An 18,765-nucleotide genomic window follows, 5' to 3' on the forward strand; every position below is an offset into this window, starting at 1 on the left:
TTTGTTTTTTGTATGAACTGCCACACACTGACAGATCATGATTTAATCCCATTTTCCAAACGTTGCTCTATTAGTAACTAAGTTCAACTGAAATGAACTCACATCTTTTAAGAGACTGATTATGTACTGATGGAACACATGCCATGCATATGGGTTCTTGTATTTACAGTCCACAATGTGAACCAAAGATCAACCAACAGTAGTCAAGACTCAGGGGGTTAATCTTCCACCTCACATTATAAGTGCACGGCCCGGTGTTTTGGGGGAAGGAGGCGTAATTTTTTTGCATCTCGGCTCCCTTTGGTAGTACAACAATGAGATAAATGGCTTCCAATTGCTTTGACTTGGTGTTCCTTATGCAAGGGGTCAACTGTGCATGTTTTCAGAGATTAGGGAAAAGACAAAAAAAGATTTACAACAATGGCCACCACATACGTTATGATCATATGTAAACATCCAAACCATGAGGTATGCAGACTCAAATTCAAGAAAAGTCAAACATTACTGATGGTTTCCTGTCATGACAGTTGGAGATACAATACAGTAATTGTTAATACCCTGTTGGATGACCTGCCATGTGTTGGCCCTGTTAAGCAATGTTTACACTGTTATTGGTTTTATTTTAGGAGGTTTCTACTTACTGCATTTGTTCAGTTGCTGTGGGGTTGATAAGGCAGCTCATCATAAAAGGCATATGGGGGCATATTGTGAAAAACGACTTTTTATTTTTGGTATCCAAAGGAATCTATATTCGTAGACACACGCGGACTCATGCAATCGGGTGGCAGGCAGTCTTAGTGCCCACTTCACAGATTTGCCTTACCAACTTAACATCATACAGCTGTGGAGGTGCACTCACAGTTGCTGCATGGACTCAAGCAATTCACTTATATTTCTTCGACCACATTTGGCCTGTGCACCTCTCATGCGCCAAGGAATGTGACGAGTCAGTTGTATTGATGGTGAATCAAGTTGACTGTGTTTCGCCCACAACGGCGCAAAACACCCATTTTAAACTGTGGCAAGCCCATTTAGACCACACATGGCGTGAGGTTTGAGCTGGTGATGAAAATAATTTTAATAATGTTCTCTTGTTAATGTGGGGATAAGGGGGTATTTGTGGTTTGACATGTCATGCGGTTCACACTAACTCTGTATTTCAATGACCTGTTAGAAAATGCTGAGTGTCAAGGATGATGCAAAGAGTTGGGTCTCTCTCTGGAGGACCTGCTAACCCATCAGGTGTGAAATTACACAATTAAGTTAATCTTATTTGTCTATTTCTGAAAATGCGTCTGTGATCGTGCCATTTTGCCTTTCTGTTCTAAAACAGCTGGGGCTAATAAACATAATAACATCCTCCACAACAAATTGCTCAGCCAATGACTTGGGAGCTTGGCCGGCCGAAGTTACAGAGCAATTGAACCACCTTTCCTGGGCTGCTGAAGCATAATTATGTCAAAAGGTAAGCCAAAAGGTAAGCAGTGTTTCTGTGGTACGATAGATTAGCCATCGGTGACTGTGTTTGCAGCATTGTGATAATAATTCTAACCCTTTCAGGGACAGCGATTGCGACAGTGGACAGAGATGCATTGAGTAACATGGGATCACAGATTAGTGTTAGATAACAGTGTTCTCTAATCTCTCTTCAAAGGTGGCGCCCGAGTAGGCAGCCGTCGGCAAGTGCTCTTCAGGAGCCTTGCTTTTTTTGTTGTTTTTTTTTGTTCTTTTTGCGTTTTATTTTGTCACGTGGTGCTGTTACCTCGTGTGGACCTAATGCGGATTGTTTTCACCATCTTTTGGCCATGACATTCGTCAGAGGAGAAGAATCTGTGCTTGGTGGTTGCGCCTTCTCGGCAGCACGCGTGTACCAGCACTGATTTTGATTGGGAGGAATGTCGGCGCCATTTGACTGTCGGTGCTGGACAGCCCCGGGGCGCTTGTGTTTTTGCGCCTGTATTGGGCAGCATTTTTCACAGCCCGTTTTTTGGAGCGGAAATTTCGATGCTGTTGGACAGTCTGCGGCTGGATGGATGGATGGCGGGTGGAGCCGACGATGAGAAGAAAGGAGCGTCAGCGCAGAGTGCAGATGCGTATGTGGAACTGGGAGTTGCCGCTTGGAATTGAAACAGACTTACATGAGACAGGAGATGTGAGCCAATCTCTTTTTTGTCAATGGATGCTACAGCTTCTTTTATGCTTTCAAACTTAGCTTGTAGCAGACGTGTGCACATTTTCAGCATGTCTTTGATCCACTGGTGAAAGGACACTGATTCTCTCCTCTTTCATCTAGAACTGCCTCAAACAACAAAGTGTATGCAGAAAAAATGGTTAAGATTGCACGACTGTCTGTGACTTTTGTGTTGTGTTGTATTATTTTGTCATTTTATGTTAACTGTTCTGTTGATGGCAGCGCGGGCACCCGCAGCGGCTCCTCTCTCCCCTTTGGTTGAGAGGAAAAACATTTCATCTGTGCAGTATGTTGCACATCAAGCACATTTGACAATAAAGTTGTACTTGAACTTTAACTTGAACTTGGTTCATACGAGGCAATACAGCTGTGAGTGTTTGGCGACGTATCTATGCATCACATACACAGGAGTGACTGTTGCATCCTTGAGTCAACGTGCGTTCATTGTCTTTGATCTAAGAGCACTCATTTGTTTTCCACAGTTCCACAATTCTGCGAGTAAAAGCAAGCACCCATTGTGAAAAAAAGGGTGCCACAGACACGTTATTAAAGCACCAGCCAACTGTTTTCAACTGTGAAAAAAGTGACTCTTTTAATAAAAAGGTGGTTCATAAAACTGCTGGGAAATGGTTACTGTGATTGCTTGAGCATGGGCATGAATCTATGGTGGGCCTCATTGAAATAACAAACCAGGACCTTTTTACTTGACTAACTCGCTGCTCGACCTGTCTGCATGAGCCATCCGAAAGCTGATAGTGATCAGTCTTGCGTGTGTGCGTGCGTGTCTGTGTTTGTGTGTGATACGGGAATAATGAATCATCAGGGTCTGCTGAAGTCTGATAAGCAGCAATCAAAATAAACCTGGACCAGGATCTCATTTGTAACTAATAAACCCTTTCACATTGGACTGTAAACACACATTAATTTTTGGCTTGTGGTTAAGTGTACAACTAGCATTCATGACGACTCACACGGAGACTCTGAATCTTACTGGAGCGCTTCTGGCACCCTTGTTGGGATATACACTGACCAATGTTGGTGAAGGTAACAAAACAAAATTTGGGATTTTGCCTGCTAGTCCAGTATGTGTGTGTAATTACATACAGTAGATCTCAGGGGTAGCACGTTAAAGTGGCTTTGAAGTCTTTGTTGAACCTAATGGAGCCCACAATGTGGTTTCCATCAGTACCGAGAGTGGCTCTGCAGGAGGTCCAGAGCCAACAGTGGTAACTGCTACAATAACAACAGCGCATTGTCAGTCAAAGGCTTTGCCTCTGTAAACTCACAAGGCACATAAACCAACGTTATATGTATACTGTACTACAAACTCGGCGGTATGCAAAGTAAAAATGAGAAGACTGAATGAAACATAACTTCTGAAAGGATATAGAAAACATTCTGATGGTTGGAAATAATTTAGAATTTCACATAGTATGCTCCTTTTTTTGCTATGGGAAAACCCAAAGCAGAAAAAGGGGTCAACACTGAAATCTCAGCCTAAATCATTCGTAATCTGCCAACATTGAGGGGTTTTGGTTTCATTTCAGGATCACTGCGGAAACGAGGTGCCAGTTGTTGAAGACTGTTTTAGGGTATTGATGTGGATGAGGCCCAACAGAGTAGTTTGCGTTTGGTTAGCTTGTTCACCAGTATAGTTTCTGTCATGCGTTGTCATTTTTTGCTTCAGGGGCAAAACCAAACACCACTCCTTTTTTCCCCCCCACTCTTTGAACGTTGTGTCTTTTAATGTAAGATAGTTTATTGATGATTTTTTTTTAACTGACGAGGCTCAAGATGCGAACATATTTACCCATAATCTGATCACATTTGACCAATGAAATTACAGAACGCGGCACAGTGGACCAATATAATTATCAGAGTCCGCTGAATTTACTGAATATTTATCTGTGATTTGCGGGTAGAATGCCCACGCATGAGGCCGGAGTAGGCTGCCTGAAGGGAATAATGTGGAAGTTTGTATGTGTAGAGGTGCGCGGTTGTTTCAGGAGTTGAGTGAAAATAAGCATTTTGAGTTGCATTTAATGTGCATAGGGAATGAGTGCCATAAATACAGACATCTCCGAAGTGCGACCCCAGTCTCTATGTTGTTTATTTGCTGACCGACTCGCACCATCGCTGGCAACGAACCACATAAGGGTCCTTGTTTACCTTGTACAAAGCCACAACTCCTCGTCCAATCAGATGACACATTTACAGTCACGTCACTGCAGCATACTGAATGTGAGAAGGTGGAATATATCAATGATCATAGGCCTAACAGATGAGGAATTTATCAACCAACAAACATAAATAATAGTGACGTACAATATGGAAAAAAAATCAACCGTGTTGAATGTGCAGTGAAAAGTCACTGGAACGCCTCAATTTGTACTGTAATGCAATCTCAATGAATCCACATGAATATAGTGTCCAGAAACGACAGTAAAAGTACAGTTAAAGAAAGGCATCGGTCGTCATTATTCTCCGATGGCCCCCAGAGAAGCAGGCTGCCCCGAGATGGTGACAAGGCTGTCGGGTGACCGCCAAGGAAGGCTCAGATAAGGCTCTCATTTAAGTGAATGGGACCGTGCACTTGTGATTTTTTTTTTCATCAAAGTTTCAATATTCATGATAAATATTGTTTTTAGAGTCGATGAGTTTTTGTTAGTGTCTTCTATGTGGTTCTCAACGTCGTCTTTTTCCCCCCAAATATTGGAACGATAATTATCAGTCTGAAAATGATTAATTTAGCCATATCCAATTTCTGCAATGGAATCATTTCATGCAGTTTATTTTTGCATAAATTTTAACCGATTTTTCTGTTTTCTGCGTCTGCCGTGTGGTTCATCGATCGGCATGTCCGTCACCCGTAGCTTAAAAAAATGCCTCATATTCTTCAGACTGCAATAAAACTTCACGATACATTAAAAAAGAAGATAGTCTCATGGTCCATTTACTTATCAATGCCTCCTGATCGATCGATCAATGTTTTTGAAGGGTCCAAACGAAAGGAAACATTTCAAACGCAGCTCATTAGAAGCAGAAGTGCAAATTGATGACTCTTCCAAATGTTCAATGGAAATCATTCAATTACGTCGTATTTAGGAATCAAGGAGAAATTCAACCTACGAAGCCAACAAAACGCCAAAGTTTGCAGCAACTGCCAGTATGATCTCCGTCCTCACGTACCGCTGCTACCAGAGAAAACAATCACTGTCGAACGCGGCAATTTCCAAGTCCCTAATGTATGTAAAAATGTATTTTTTTTAACAAAATGTAGCTGTGTTGACTTTTAATCAGGTGCATTTCATAATCCGCAAATTATTGTAAGTGAATTTATAATCCACATGTAAAAAACTGTACATGGAACAAATCAATCAAACATAGTTTCCATAATGATTAATTAACCATTAAAATATAATAATAACAACAACAATAATAATAATAATAATAATAATAATAATAATAATAATACAGATTTATAGTTTACACTTGAAAATTCTTATATTGATTTTTACAAAATATTTACATTCATTTTAAATGTAATTGAATGGATAATTATGGCTCGGGTCAGTTCCCCCTCAGTGACGGTGTGAATGTGTGTGTGAATGGTTGTTCGTCTCTAGAGGTACCCTGCGACTGACTGGTGACCACTTCTGGGTGTCGTCTGCCTTTCCCCCCCAAAGTCAGCTGGGATAGGCTCCAGCACCCTCCCGCAACCCTTTTTAGGTGTAGCGGTGTTGAAAATGGTTGGATGGATTCCTTTTTTTAGACACACTGAAATTAAAAAAAAAAAAAAAACGCTATGTACTATAACCATCTTGTTGGATATTTTCCCTAATACTCTTTCGCTATAATGTAATGTAAAAGTAATGTAGTACTAATCCAACTCCCTTCAATTTGTTTCACCTCTCACCACTTATCAGAATCAACTGAGGGGTCTGACTTCACTCCTAGGGGACACTTACGGTTGTGTGCACGTCCCTGAGAATAGGAATGTGTTATATTGTAAATTACAGAGACCCGATGTGGGGTTAAGGACGCTAATTGACCTGTCTGAGCTAAGCATTGTGAAGTAGTCTTGAATCCATCAAGACAACAAGTGGAAGTGATGGGTCAAGGCCAGAAGTTGATTTAGTCAATTATGTGTGCGCACAGAATCATGTAGCCAAATTACTTCAGTGATACAGAAAACCAAAACATCTATTCATTTTCGTACTTTTTGAAAGTTAGAACCATTCTTTCTTCAAATCTAGATCAGAAGTGCCCCACTAGTCGATCGTGTGCGACTTGTTGACGGTGTTCTGCTCCCAAGTATGCCATGAGGTTTATACAGGGAGGGAAAAAAAAAAGTTTGGGGTGTGTTGTGTGCATGTCATTATTATTGTATATTTAGTGTTCATCTCCACTACAGACGACACACCCTATCACTCAATTCCACATTTTATTTCAATAGAAAAAAGTAGGTAGCTTTATACGTGAGTAAAACCTCCATTCCCATCCCATCACATACATTCTGCACTGCCAAACCGGAAATGTAGTGATACTGCAGGTTTAATGCTCGAGTTGCGTGGATGCCGCAAGGGTAAAACGTTTTACAAACATCTTCCAAGCACATCTGTTACATTTAAGCATCAGTGACAAGCCAATTCAATGTATGAGTATGTATGTTTAAGTATGAGTTAACGATTCATCTGTTTCATCCGATGTATCTATCTCCGCGACCTGATCTACTGCAGCTACATCGATGGGCACTGGACTATTGCACATCGTTGCTCGCCGTACATTGACGCATCAAGTTATTGATCAACTGAATCGGTATAATTAACAAAATAATGTTATGCTCGGGCGGCCCGGTAGTCGAGTGGTCAGCACGTTGTGAGGATAAAGCGGTTCGGAAAATGAATGAATGAATGAATGTTATGCTCAAGATTACCAATGCCCTCTTAATTTTTTTATTATAGATCATGGCGTGGAGGAAGGAGGAGGAGGAGAAGCAATGCCTGGGTTTCTGTGTGTAGTCTTTGCAAATGGCGAGTGAAATACAACAGGAACACAACTATTTGTCGACGTGTCATGGCCGTCGCCATGGCATCACAAACAGCAACAAACCTGTCATGAATCAACAGAGGCAGAAGCCGTGCAAGGTAGAAACAAAAATGTGACTTGAAAGTGTTGTTGTCTTATTTATTCCAAACTTCGATAATAAATCTCCTCGTGCTCAAAGAAAGACTTATTACTGCAGAGCATGCAGAAAAGCATCTTGCTGCCATACCATGGAGATCAGCAGATATTTTTTGAAAAAGAATATGCAAGAATTGTTTACTGTTCCATGTAGTTGTTCTTTTAAGAGAACACTCGCAGCAGCAAGTTAATTTAATGTGGAAATATAAAAGTATAAAGTTTCATACTTGTGTACCGCAGTGTATATATTTTTTGATCCAGAAGAAGACAATGTTGAATGTTGTTCGGATAGATGACGCACTTCATTCAAAGGGTTGGTTTACATTGTTGTTTTAATGCATAAAAAGAACCAGCTTATTCTGATAATAACGCCAGTTAGTGTATAAAAGGTTTGTTACATTTCACTTTGTTTATGTTAGAATATTAATAGAACTCGCTTGTTCTAATATCAATTATGTGTGTGTGTGTGTGTGTGTGTGTGTGTGTGTGTGTGTGTGTGTGTGTGTGTGTGTGTGTGTGTTTTTACATTTTGGAATCAGTAAAGCTGGGTTGTTTTTAAAATAAAATCCAACAGCATTCTATTGTGTCCCTACTACTACTCACTCATTCAGTACCAGCCAATTCTAGACCCCTTTTTTTTTTTACCCTAAGTCTTGGAAAAATTGAAAAAAAATAAGTATCTGGGGTTGAACGTGTGGAGTGTGAAAAGACATATAAATTTGTCTTTGGGAGTGAATGAGTTAATTAGTAGGGATGGCATGATACCCAAACGTCACGATGTGATATAAGAAAAGATAAGATCAGAAAAACTTTATTGGTCTCACAATGGAGAAATTCAGAAAGGAAGAAAGTAGAAAAACAAAAAGTATTTGCACGCAACAAAAAGTATTTGCATGCATATTATCACAAAATGAACCTCCCAATACAATAATTACCACAATACTGGGAGGAAGTGGGCGATACAAAAAAAAATCACAATACTGTATAAAAACTAATGATATCCCAATACAATAATTACCACAATACTGAGAGGAAGTGGGCGAAACAAAAAAAAAATCACAATACTGTATAAAAACTAATGATATATATATTTTTTTAATTATAGTGATAAAAAAGGACAATATTGTGTCTTTGTACATAACAGCAGTGAAAAGAGGATTAGCCGGTCTTTTTATTTTTCTAATAAGATCGATAGATAATATTCAGCAATGTATTGGTAGTTTTGGGTTGGTAGGCAGCTGCCACCTCATGATGGAAAATAAAATCAGTGTCTCCAAAATGGTCATCGACAGTGGCGCTCTAAAATTTCCTGGCCGACAGCTGCGTTGATTGTGGACTTGATAAAAGACAAAAGACTCCCACCAGCAAATGACAGGGTTCCCCAAGCCACTATTGACTGTGGAAACTGGACTTTAAGCGATTTGACTTTGGTACTTCTTCAGACTCTGGGGCCTTGATTTCCAAATTAACTGCAAAATTTACTTTCATCTGAAAAGAGGATTTGGGAGCACCGGAAAATAGACCAATGCTTGTTCTCCTTAGCACAGTACATACGCTTCCGATGTTGTTTTTGGTTCAGGAGTGGTTTGACAGGTGGAATTCTACAGTTGTGGTTTAAGTTTGTCATGAAATTCAAATTTTGTGAGAACAAGGATTGTTTTACTTGTGTGTCTTTCTGTCGCAATCATCCAAATTTTGAAACAGATCAAGACTTGAGATGTTGCTTGATATAATCTAAGTTACACTTCCTGAAACAAATTCCTGAAACAAATGGACTTTCCCTACATGTACTCGCAGTTTGGCACCCACGGAGTCACATATACTTGCAGATTTTTTTTCCAAATTATTTTCAATACAGTGGTACCTCTACTTACGAAATTAATTGCTTCTGGAAGAAATTTCTTAACAAAAAATTTGGGAAGTTGAGATGTGTTTTCTGTGTGAATGCCCTAATCCGTTTCTGCGAGTAGCAGACAATACTGTATTTTTACCTTTCGTTTCTTACATTTTCTTTCGTAACAAGAGGCAATATTTTTCTGTTGAGGCGTTTCGTAACTTGAAAATTTCGTATGAAGAGACGTTCGTAAGTAGAGGTACCACTGTATTTCTTTTGTTGTTGTCACCCCACCGCCTCATTTCCCCTCATTTTCCATGGAAGACCCAGGGTAGGGTGCAGGGTTGGTAGGTTAGTTCACCTTTATTTCCAACCGTCATACACTACAAGATTTAAGAACACCGACAAAAGTACAAAGAAAAAATATGCACAGATAAACTATGTATAGTATTCCTTTTTGGAGTTTAGCTTTGAGTTTGTTCTTTGAATGTTCATTTGTAGTTCTTGTTCCGAAGGTATCTTGTTTCACTCATAACAAATTGGGTGGTTTGCAATTTAGGACACATTCATTAAAAATGCTTGCTAGCATAATCCTTAGCCCACAAGGTTTTGTTGCAAATGACATCTGTTATTTCAAAGCCTTTTCTAGCTTTTTACTGATGTTAAACTGTGAGGTTTAATGGAGCGAGTGGGAGACAAGCATTCGGGCAGCTGCTGCAGCAGACAAACGGATTGGTTTTTGATTTTTTTTTTTTTTTTTAATGGATGGATGGATGGTTTTTGGCTGCATGATGGATGGATGGATGCTAGATGAAGAATAAGAGAGTGAGACAGAGAGAGAGAGAGAGAGAGAGAGAGAGAGAGAGCGAGAGAGAGAGAGAGAGAGAGAGAAACAATTACCAGACTGCACAAAGTAAAATTTGGTTCACCGTCATCTGAGGACAGGCACTGATTCAAAAGTTAATATGTAAGCTATTACATTGACTCTCAGTGTTCTGACATTCTGAACATACTGGGGGCATAGCAAATAAGATTTTGCAAGAAAACCCCAAGTGCTCTACAACAACAACAACGCCATGTGTCAACAAGCCAAATGTATGGCCTTGTAATGGCCTGCAAACAAAGGAGGGCTCATTCATCCTTGTTTAGATTACCCACAGTGGGCTTTCATTCAATGGGGTTCACAGAAACCTGCTTTTTTTTTCTTGAAAGATCATTTTAGTATGCAGTGAAATAATATTCACTTTATTGAAGTCCCAACAAAGCCCCGGACAACACGATTTTGTTGTTGTTGTTGTTGGAGGAAGTTCAAAACAAATTTGATAGACTGACCCTTATTATCGTCCATAAATTTTAATTATTCATAATTGCCTGTTTAACCGGAGAACCCATGGGGTCAAATTTAGTCCCTATAAATTCTGCTACTCAAATGCTACCCTTAAATTCCAAAGGGTCAAATTTTGCCCTCATCCTAAATTAGGATTAAAGCATTGAACATTTGAAAAAACATATATTTTGGTGTTCAGTGAACATATAGCAGCCATTTAATGTATCTTCTTCTTCTCCTTTCGGCACGTCCCTATTCAGGGGTCGCCACAGCGAGTCAGTAATTTCCATCCGCCCCTGTAAACCGTCCTACCAACTCGCATGGTCGTCTTGGCAAAAGTTTTACGCCGGATGCCATTCCTGACGCAACCCTCCCCATTTCTCCGGGCTTGGGACCGGCACTGGGGAACAGTGCACCCCCAGGGGAGGGCACTGCCCCCCAGCGGCTGGGTTAGCCATTTAATGTATAATTCATCATTTTCCAAAGAAGAAAAGGGTTCTTGGGTTCTCCAGGGTTAATTCATTATCATTTTATACCAGCTTCTCTGATCATCATTCTGGGATGGGTGGATGGATGGATGGGTGGATGATAATCTGATTGAAGATCAAATTGGTGCACTGTTAATTTAAAATGCTCTACCAGTTTCAATTGTCAACTACTTTTACTCTCTGCAAATAATCACTCAGCAGCCAGGTTTATTATATTTCAGGAACACAAACAAAACAAAGAAAATGAAATAAAATAAAAATTATCGTGTTCTTTCCAAAACCATAACTAAATGAAACTACATTTTACTTTTACAAAACGACCTATGTTTCTACTGAAATAGTACTTTGCTTTCATCTTTGTTAGAAATTTCAAACATGAGCTTTTGTTGTTGATTTTGAATGTACTTATTTCGGAAGGACTGTACGGCCATAGGCCGCATGGATGAAGGAAGCTTGAACGGTCGTTTGAGAGTGGTCGTTTTGTTACTGTGTGGACCTTGGAATCTACAAACCCAATCTTCCCCCCGATTCTGAGCAAATGAAAATGACGTAATCGTCCCAAATTTCCGATCACATGGTCGACCTCGGGACATCCCTAACGTTGGTGCATGTGCCTGCTTATTGTCGTTCTTAATTCTAAATAATATGATCCTTTTAATTGATATGGAACTGCTCCATTCTGCGTGACTGTTTATTTTGCTCAATGCAAGTTGAAAGTAGCAACACAGCCCATAGTCCGCCACTAAAACTCCCCAAAATACAGTTTTTTCATCTTATGGAAGGATTTTAAGGCTTACTGAGAGAAAAAAAATGTTTTATGAAGCACACATAATATCCCGATCACTAATTAGATGGGATTTCATCCACAATGCAACTAAATCATTGCATTGCTCACGCAAAGAATGTGAAAGGGGTTTTCCATTCTTTTGAAGGCCTTTCCGACACTGACTGTGGTGGGGATTAACATAACATACAGTAGATGACTCTAACAGATGATGACAAATACTGAGTGGTAACGGCTAGTTGTTCAATATTTGCAGTAAACACTTCAGATACTTTTACTCTACAACATGTGTTTCTGTGTCTCACACTAAGCTCAATTGGGAACGATACTCATTCTACCCAAACCACTTTGGATGAAAGTGAATCAGCATGCACGACTGTATATTTTTCAATATACTGCAAGTAAATCTCCACTATTTTCCCCTTTCAACCAATCTGGCAACAATGTTATCTCTTTAAAGGGTATATTTCGGAGTACTTTTCACATCATTGAGATGTAAATTTCTGACTTTATGTTGAAGGTCAGATTAATTTTCCCCATATGACTCATGGGGTCAGCTTGATGGCATTCCAATATTTGGTTGACTGGTGTGTTTCAAAAAAAAAGCTGCATATTACAAGCACTTTGGACAGCACTTGTCTTCTTCAGTGTCACAGATGATCAAGGGCCTCATTTATTCATTGATCAATGCGTACGCACAGAAGTGTGTGGATGTGTACAAACTTTCCCATGCAAAGCACGGGATTTATCAATTTGAAAATTTTCCTTCGGAATGTGTAAATTTAGGCACAACTCTGACCATGCGCACATACACAACCTTGGAGTACAACAATAAAACCACAAATAGAACGCAGGAGCCTTTCCCACACTCCAGTGTTGCCGCCATTCAAATAAGAGCGAGGATCATATGGACATTTTAGGTACGGGCAAGTCTGTTGGCTGTCTTTGAAAAGTGAGACTTTTTCACATTCAAGTGTATGTTGGGAAAATAATATCATCACTCAATATTTTACATAACATTTGTGATGTGCATGCAACAATCTGTACCAGTGGCTCTCAGATTTGCAGTGCTTGGAGTGATTGTTAGTTGATCGTCTATTTTATTGATTTGACTTCATGGATTTGATTGTGTGTCATTGAATTTTCAACACTGCCTTCATCAGAAACCTCATCCCCAGCTGCCTCGAAACCTTCTTTATTTCTGACTTATTTTTAAATATTTGCAAATTAAAGGGGGACGCAATTTTCAAAAGAAATCAGACATCATATTTGTTTGAACAGTCATTCTAATTTGACAGTAATACAATACATGAGAAATATCATCTGTGAAAAAAATAAGATGACTCTGCCCCCATTTTGTGCCTCTATTTTTTATTTAAAAGAAACCACCACACCTGAGGAAAAACAACCAGAGACAGAAGGCATGGTTTACAAGGGATCGATCACTTGTTGCGTACTCGCGGACCACACTCAACCCCACCACACCCCCACGGCCTTACACTGGCCTGTCCTTCCTGTGTGGAGTCTGCATGTTCTCCCCATGCCTGCGTGGGTTTTCTCCGGGTCCTCCGGCTGAGTAACACTAAATGTTAGCAGTTGAAAGGGTTTTACGAGGCTGTGGCCGTTTGCCTGCGATGAGTGACCCCACAAGGACAGGACAAGTGACTGTCAAAATAATAGCTTTAAAAAATATGACAAATAGTGATTTTCAGGGGAAAAATCACAAACTCCTGTGTGAAACTGTCTTAAACAAATGATGATGATCATCATGACTTGTTTTGTTTTTTTAGAATGACAGAAATAGCTGCAGCTCCTGTCCCACATTTTTTTTCTTCTGTTGTTATTCTAACAATAAAGAAAAACAAACTTTTTTTCGTACTAAACAAACGTGTTCACTGTCAGTGCCCCGTGTGTGCCTGGCTTGTAACATACCATAATATAATGTGTTAGATTTTCAAGAATTCGGTTTTCAGCTACTCTAAGCTGTTTTGTCTGTTGATTCAAAAATACAATGTTCAAACCAATGTGAAACATTTGCAAAACCGCCGCGAACTAACATTTGCTCAGCATCAAGTAAACCTACACCCAATTTCTGTTTTGCTCTTTGGACATGAGAGAGTGAAAGAAATACACTCAACAAAGAAGGTGCATTGGCCAGCGCTGGTTTCTTTCATAAATGTACACCCCAAAAACAGTCCAGTGGTTCGCGCGTCAACCTCACAGTGCAGAGGTCGTGGCTTCGATCCCAGCTCCTTCCTTCCTGTGTGGAGTCTGCATGTTCTCCCCATGCCTGCGTGGGTTTTCTCCGGGTCCTCCGGCTTCCTCCCACATTCCAAAAACAAGCAATGGCAGGCTGATTGAACACCCAAAATTGTCCCTATGTGTGAATGTGAGCACTTATGGTTGTTCGCCTGTGTGCCCTGCGATTGGCTGGCAAGCAGTTCAGGGTGTCCCCCGCCGACTGCCCAAAGACAGCTGGGATAAACTCCAGCACGCCCCGCGACCCTTGTTATGATAAAACAGATCAAAAAATGGTTGGATGTATGGATGTTTAAGGGGTTTACTTTAAGGAAATGCTTGTGATGACTGAGGGCACCAACGCACTGACTGTGATCAAATACAATAACTGACATTAATGACATAATGACATTTAATTTCCTCTCCACTGTCTGGGAGATGGTAGGCTACCTGGTAGTCAAAGTGAAGAAAAAGAAGAGTAAGGATTTGCAATGTGAAGTAGAAATAATCATCTTCCTTAAGAATTTCCATGATATATTAATCGATTAACCCTTTCAGGGACAGTGGTTACTACAGTGGACAGCTTATCATGTTATCAGGTTACAGGGTGCATGAAAGGGTTAAAACAGTCATTGTCGTTTATGTCACTACATAAATTTAGTCCAAGAGGATAAGGGATGATTAGTATCATTTTTGCATCAGCTTCTTGAAATGCAAGGGAACAAATATCGGTAATAAAGATGAATACCGGTAATTAGAATTATCTCAGCAAAAAATGTCGTAGCACTCTTGTGTGACATCTAAAGGACACACAGTTTTTCTCTTCCTTTGTTTAGCAAACAAGCATCTCCATAGCGATAAGGGAACAAGTCTCCAAATTCAGGGATGATATTGCAACATCTGGCTGATTACATTCCAAGGGTGGAGCAGAAAATGGTGAGAGAAAATAAGTAGCATGTTTACACATGATGACTGAAATGAGGGTGTACTACTTCACACAATGGAAATTAGAGTTGTCACTGAGCTAATCATCACATCTTGGTATTTACTCTTAAATCTGAAAATTCCGGTCCAGAATATAGCACTTTTTATTGCATTTCAAAATGTATGTCTCTCTTCAACTTAAGTTTTTATTACAGATAAATAACTGTTAAGTATAAGTTGCTTGGGAGGAGAGGGATCCCAGTGTGAAGGAACCTTTGCCCTATTTGGAGGACTCAGGAGGTAATGTGTCATACATGTTTGCCATTCCAGTCTACAAACTAATTCTTAAATGCCCAGTTTACGATCCCACCCCTCACAAAAACCACCAACTACCTGTCCCGTCATTTTCACCCTCACTGAGTTGACTCACATTCCTCCTTGCACCATTCTCTGTGTGGGTTGAATACACAATGTGGTTTCAGGCAATTTACCAGTATGGAAGCAGCGCTCTGGTGTTGTCATTGTCCATGCCTCTGAGGGCTTTTTGCTTGAGTGCATAAAACTATCTCTATGAAGTCATCTAAATAAACTTTGAAAGTGTGGTTTAATGCACATTCAGGAGGCTAAGTGCACTGTTTAATAAATTCATAGTTCAACTGGCATTCAGAAGTATACCTCTCCTGTTGGTAATCTGATGCCCTCACTAGAAATAAGGGAAGAATTTGTTGTCAATGAATGTTTCAAATAAACACATGCTGTCTTGCCAAGAAATGAGACTCTCTAGTGCGCCAACCACTCAAATTGTATTTATTGTCCAGCTGTCAGATCGTTGCTTTAAAAAAAAGTATCCTCTTTTGACCCGATTTCATGGGGTGTGGAAATGTTTGGCTGTTGAAATCCAAAAACAGGTCGAGTTCAAACCGCTAGCTCTTTTCAGCAAGGTAACAGTACATGACACATTTCACTGTGTGAAAATGGATGACGGCATTAAAAAAATAAAATCTGACTTGGAGAAAGAAATGACTGATTTTATTTTATTTTTTTTTGTGGGGATAGTATTGCCTGTGGGTTTCTTGTATTTCACAAGGTTTTTTTGAATGATATGATGATGTATTTGGCGGCGCAGTGACCAAGCAGTTAGCACATCTGTCTCGCAGTTCTAAGATTGAGGATTCAAATATGGGCTCCAGGCTTCCTGTGTGGAGTTTGCATTACTCTCCATATACTTGTATGGGTGCTTCCTCCCACACCCCAACAACATACTTCTGTGAATTGAAGACTCAAAATTAGGTGTGGGCAATTCCGGTCCTCAAGGGCCAGTATCCGGGATGTTTTATATGTCTCTCTTTTCCAACACACCTCATCAGCAAACTCTGCAGAAGCTGGACAACGATCTTGATCATTTCAATCAGGTGTGTTGGAACAGGTGCATTTGTGAATGGTTGTTTGTATGTGTCATGCGATTGGCTGGCTACCTCACTTTCCGCCCAAGGTCAGCTGGGAGAGTACTGTTCTCTAATAGGACGGTCATACATTCACTGTGGAATCATTTGCAACTTTTTTTTTTTTTTTTTTTTTTTACGGTGGGGTAATTGTTATCAAGAGGGAAAAAAAGTCCACTTGTTGGTTTGACTTGCATATAGTGGTTATTTGTGGATCATGTTTCAACTAACTTTGGCTGTCTGTTTAATAACTTGGGGGATAGGAGTGTTATGGACCATGAATGAAATTTTAAAGTCATCCATTTTTTTTCGCAGTATAAAACAGTTCCCAGCTGTCTAAGCACACCCTCCATATTGTTTAATATTGGTTTTGGCGGGCAGTGCTTTTTCAAGTATGTAAATGAACAATACAGCTTCAAATAACACGATGACCTCAAATAGCCCTCACTTTGTTTCATGGACCGACTTTGGTGCCCAAATCCGGTCCTCGAGAGCCCCAACACTGACATGTTTCCGTCCTCCATCACACCTGATTCAAATTATCAGGATAGTCATCAGGCTTTTGCAAAGATTGGTGATAGCGTGATCATTTGAATCAAGTGTGTTGGACGAGGGAAACATCTAAAACAGGCTGGATAGGGGCTTTCGATGACCGGACTTGGGCACCCCTGAGCTGGAGCATCCAACAAAGTGACGGCTGTGGGTCTCGCCAATTTATTGACATTTTTATTCAGATCCATGGAAGACAGACGACATGGTCCTTGGCCTTTCATACACTGTTCATTTATTTGTCAAGTATACCATATTTACAGTGTTTGTCAACTGCTCCAGTCAATACAACACATCACAGTCACTGAAAACATGCATGAACAAAAACAGAAGACAATAACAGCTATGTAGCAGCAAAGACCCTCTCAAACATGACAATGCACCTCACTTTCAGAGAGGAAGTTACTCATTTGTTGGTCAGCCTTAGTCAGCTGAGTCAATTTGTCCATCCTTCCATCCATTTTCTTCCACTTCTCTGGGGTCAGATAATGCAGCAGCAGCTTTATCATGGAAGCCCAACCCCTTCACACTCGGCTACGAACCGCTCCAGTGAGAGTTGTAGATCGTGACTTGATGAAGCCAATAGTACGACCTCATCTGCAAAAAGCGAGATGCAATACCGAAAGTGCGAAAAAATGGACCACTGCAATGCCTTGACTGCACCGAGAAATTCTTTCCGCAAAGGTTCTGAACAAAATCGATGACAAAGGGCACCCTTGGTGGAGTCCGGGAGCCTTCATTGGATACAAATCTGACTTACTGCCAACAAGGTGGGCCACACTTTGACATTAGTTGCACAGCAACCAAACAGCCCATGTCATTCTGGTTATTTTAATAATGCAAGGTGTTGGTTGTCATCAATGACTTGTGGGAAGGATCACACTGATTATACATTAGTATGTTGCGTGTCTGCATGTGCACAAGTGCCTGAGCTTGCATGGAAGCACAAAGTGTATGACTTTCCTTTTGTGAGTGCACCCTAGATGAAAAACAGTTGAAAACAAATTACAGTGAAAATAATTCAGGTTCACAATCCAAAACCTAATGTTTCTCTCATCAAAATGTTTGCATGTGAGAAACGAGAAGACATGCATCCAGCTTACCTGAAGAGAAGCAAACGTTCAAGTGCATAAAAGTGGTACTTCCCCATCAAAGTGTACATTTACTGCATCACTAGTGTAACCAGCTGAAACGAAGTAATTACATTCAGCATATTCATTCATTCATTTCACATTTCCACAAGCTCCGCACGTATGCATGCTCTTTTTGTGTACCTAAAGTACATTCTGATGCAAAGCAATTATATTTGAATTGAGGGGATTTGGATTTCATGCCATTTCGTATGCAATGCGTAATACTTTCACCAAAAACTCTGTTGCTTTCCCTCAGTGATGTTCGGTTACTCGTCTCAATGGCATTTTCGAAAAACCTCAAACATCTGTCTTATATTGAGCATCTTTGTCTTACCACTGAGCACACAATGGTGCCTGTTCTCTCAATTTTTTTTCCTGCAACATAACTTTTTATCGACTGTGGGAAAATGCTACATGTGGTGGTGTGCTAATGATGTGTTTGTCTGCACCCTTTCAGGGACTGCCTCCTTCTTAGCAGCGACGAGGTGAATACTTCTGACATTCACCTCACTGGCGAACGGCCATTTTGGCTTGTCAAAATCGCCCTGGGAGAACGCACAACAAAAGCCCTGCAGAGGGCCGTCAGGCAAGGACCGAATTTCTCCTGCAGGCCACTGGTCGGCCGTCCCTTTCAGTTCTGAATCATGGCCCCAGTTTAGGCAAGAAAACCC

At 40.4% G+C, this 18,765-nt stretch overlaps 1 long non-coding RNA gene across 1 annotated transcript; it reads left to right on the forward strand.

Annotated features, from left to right (window-relative positions):
* Positions 1 to 1,040: 1,040 nt before the first annotated feature.
* Positions 1,041 to 1,850, forward strand: LOC109529657 (uncharacterized). Its single transcript, XR_002170876.1, has 3 exons — positions 1,041 to 1,242; positions 1,334 to 1,477; positions 1,561 to 1,850. It is a non-coding gene; the product is annotated as an uncharacterized LOC109529657 (long non-coding RNA).
* Positions 1,851 to 18,765: the final 16,915 nt, after the last annotated feature.

The sequence above is a fragment of the Hippocampus comes genome, unplaced genomic scaffold (genome assembly GCF_001891065.2).
Source record: "Hippocampus comes isolate QL1 unplaced genomic scaffold, H_comes_QL1_v1.1 scaffold94, whole genome shotgun sequence".
NCBI lineage: Eukaryota > Metazoa > Chordata > Actinopteri > Syngnathiformes > Syngnathidae > Hippocampus > Hippocampus comes.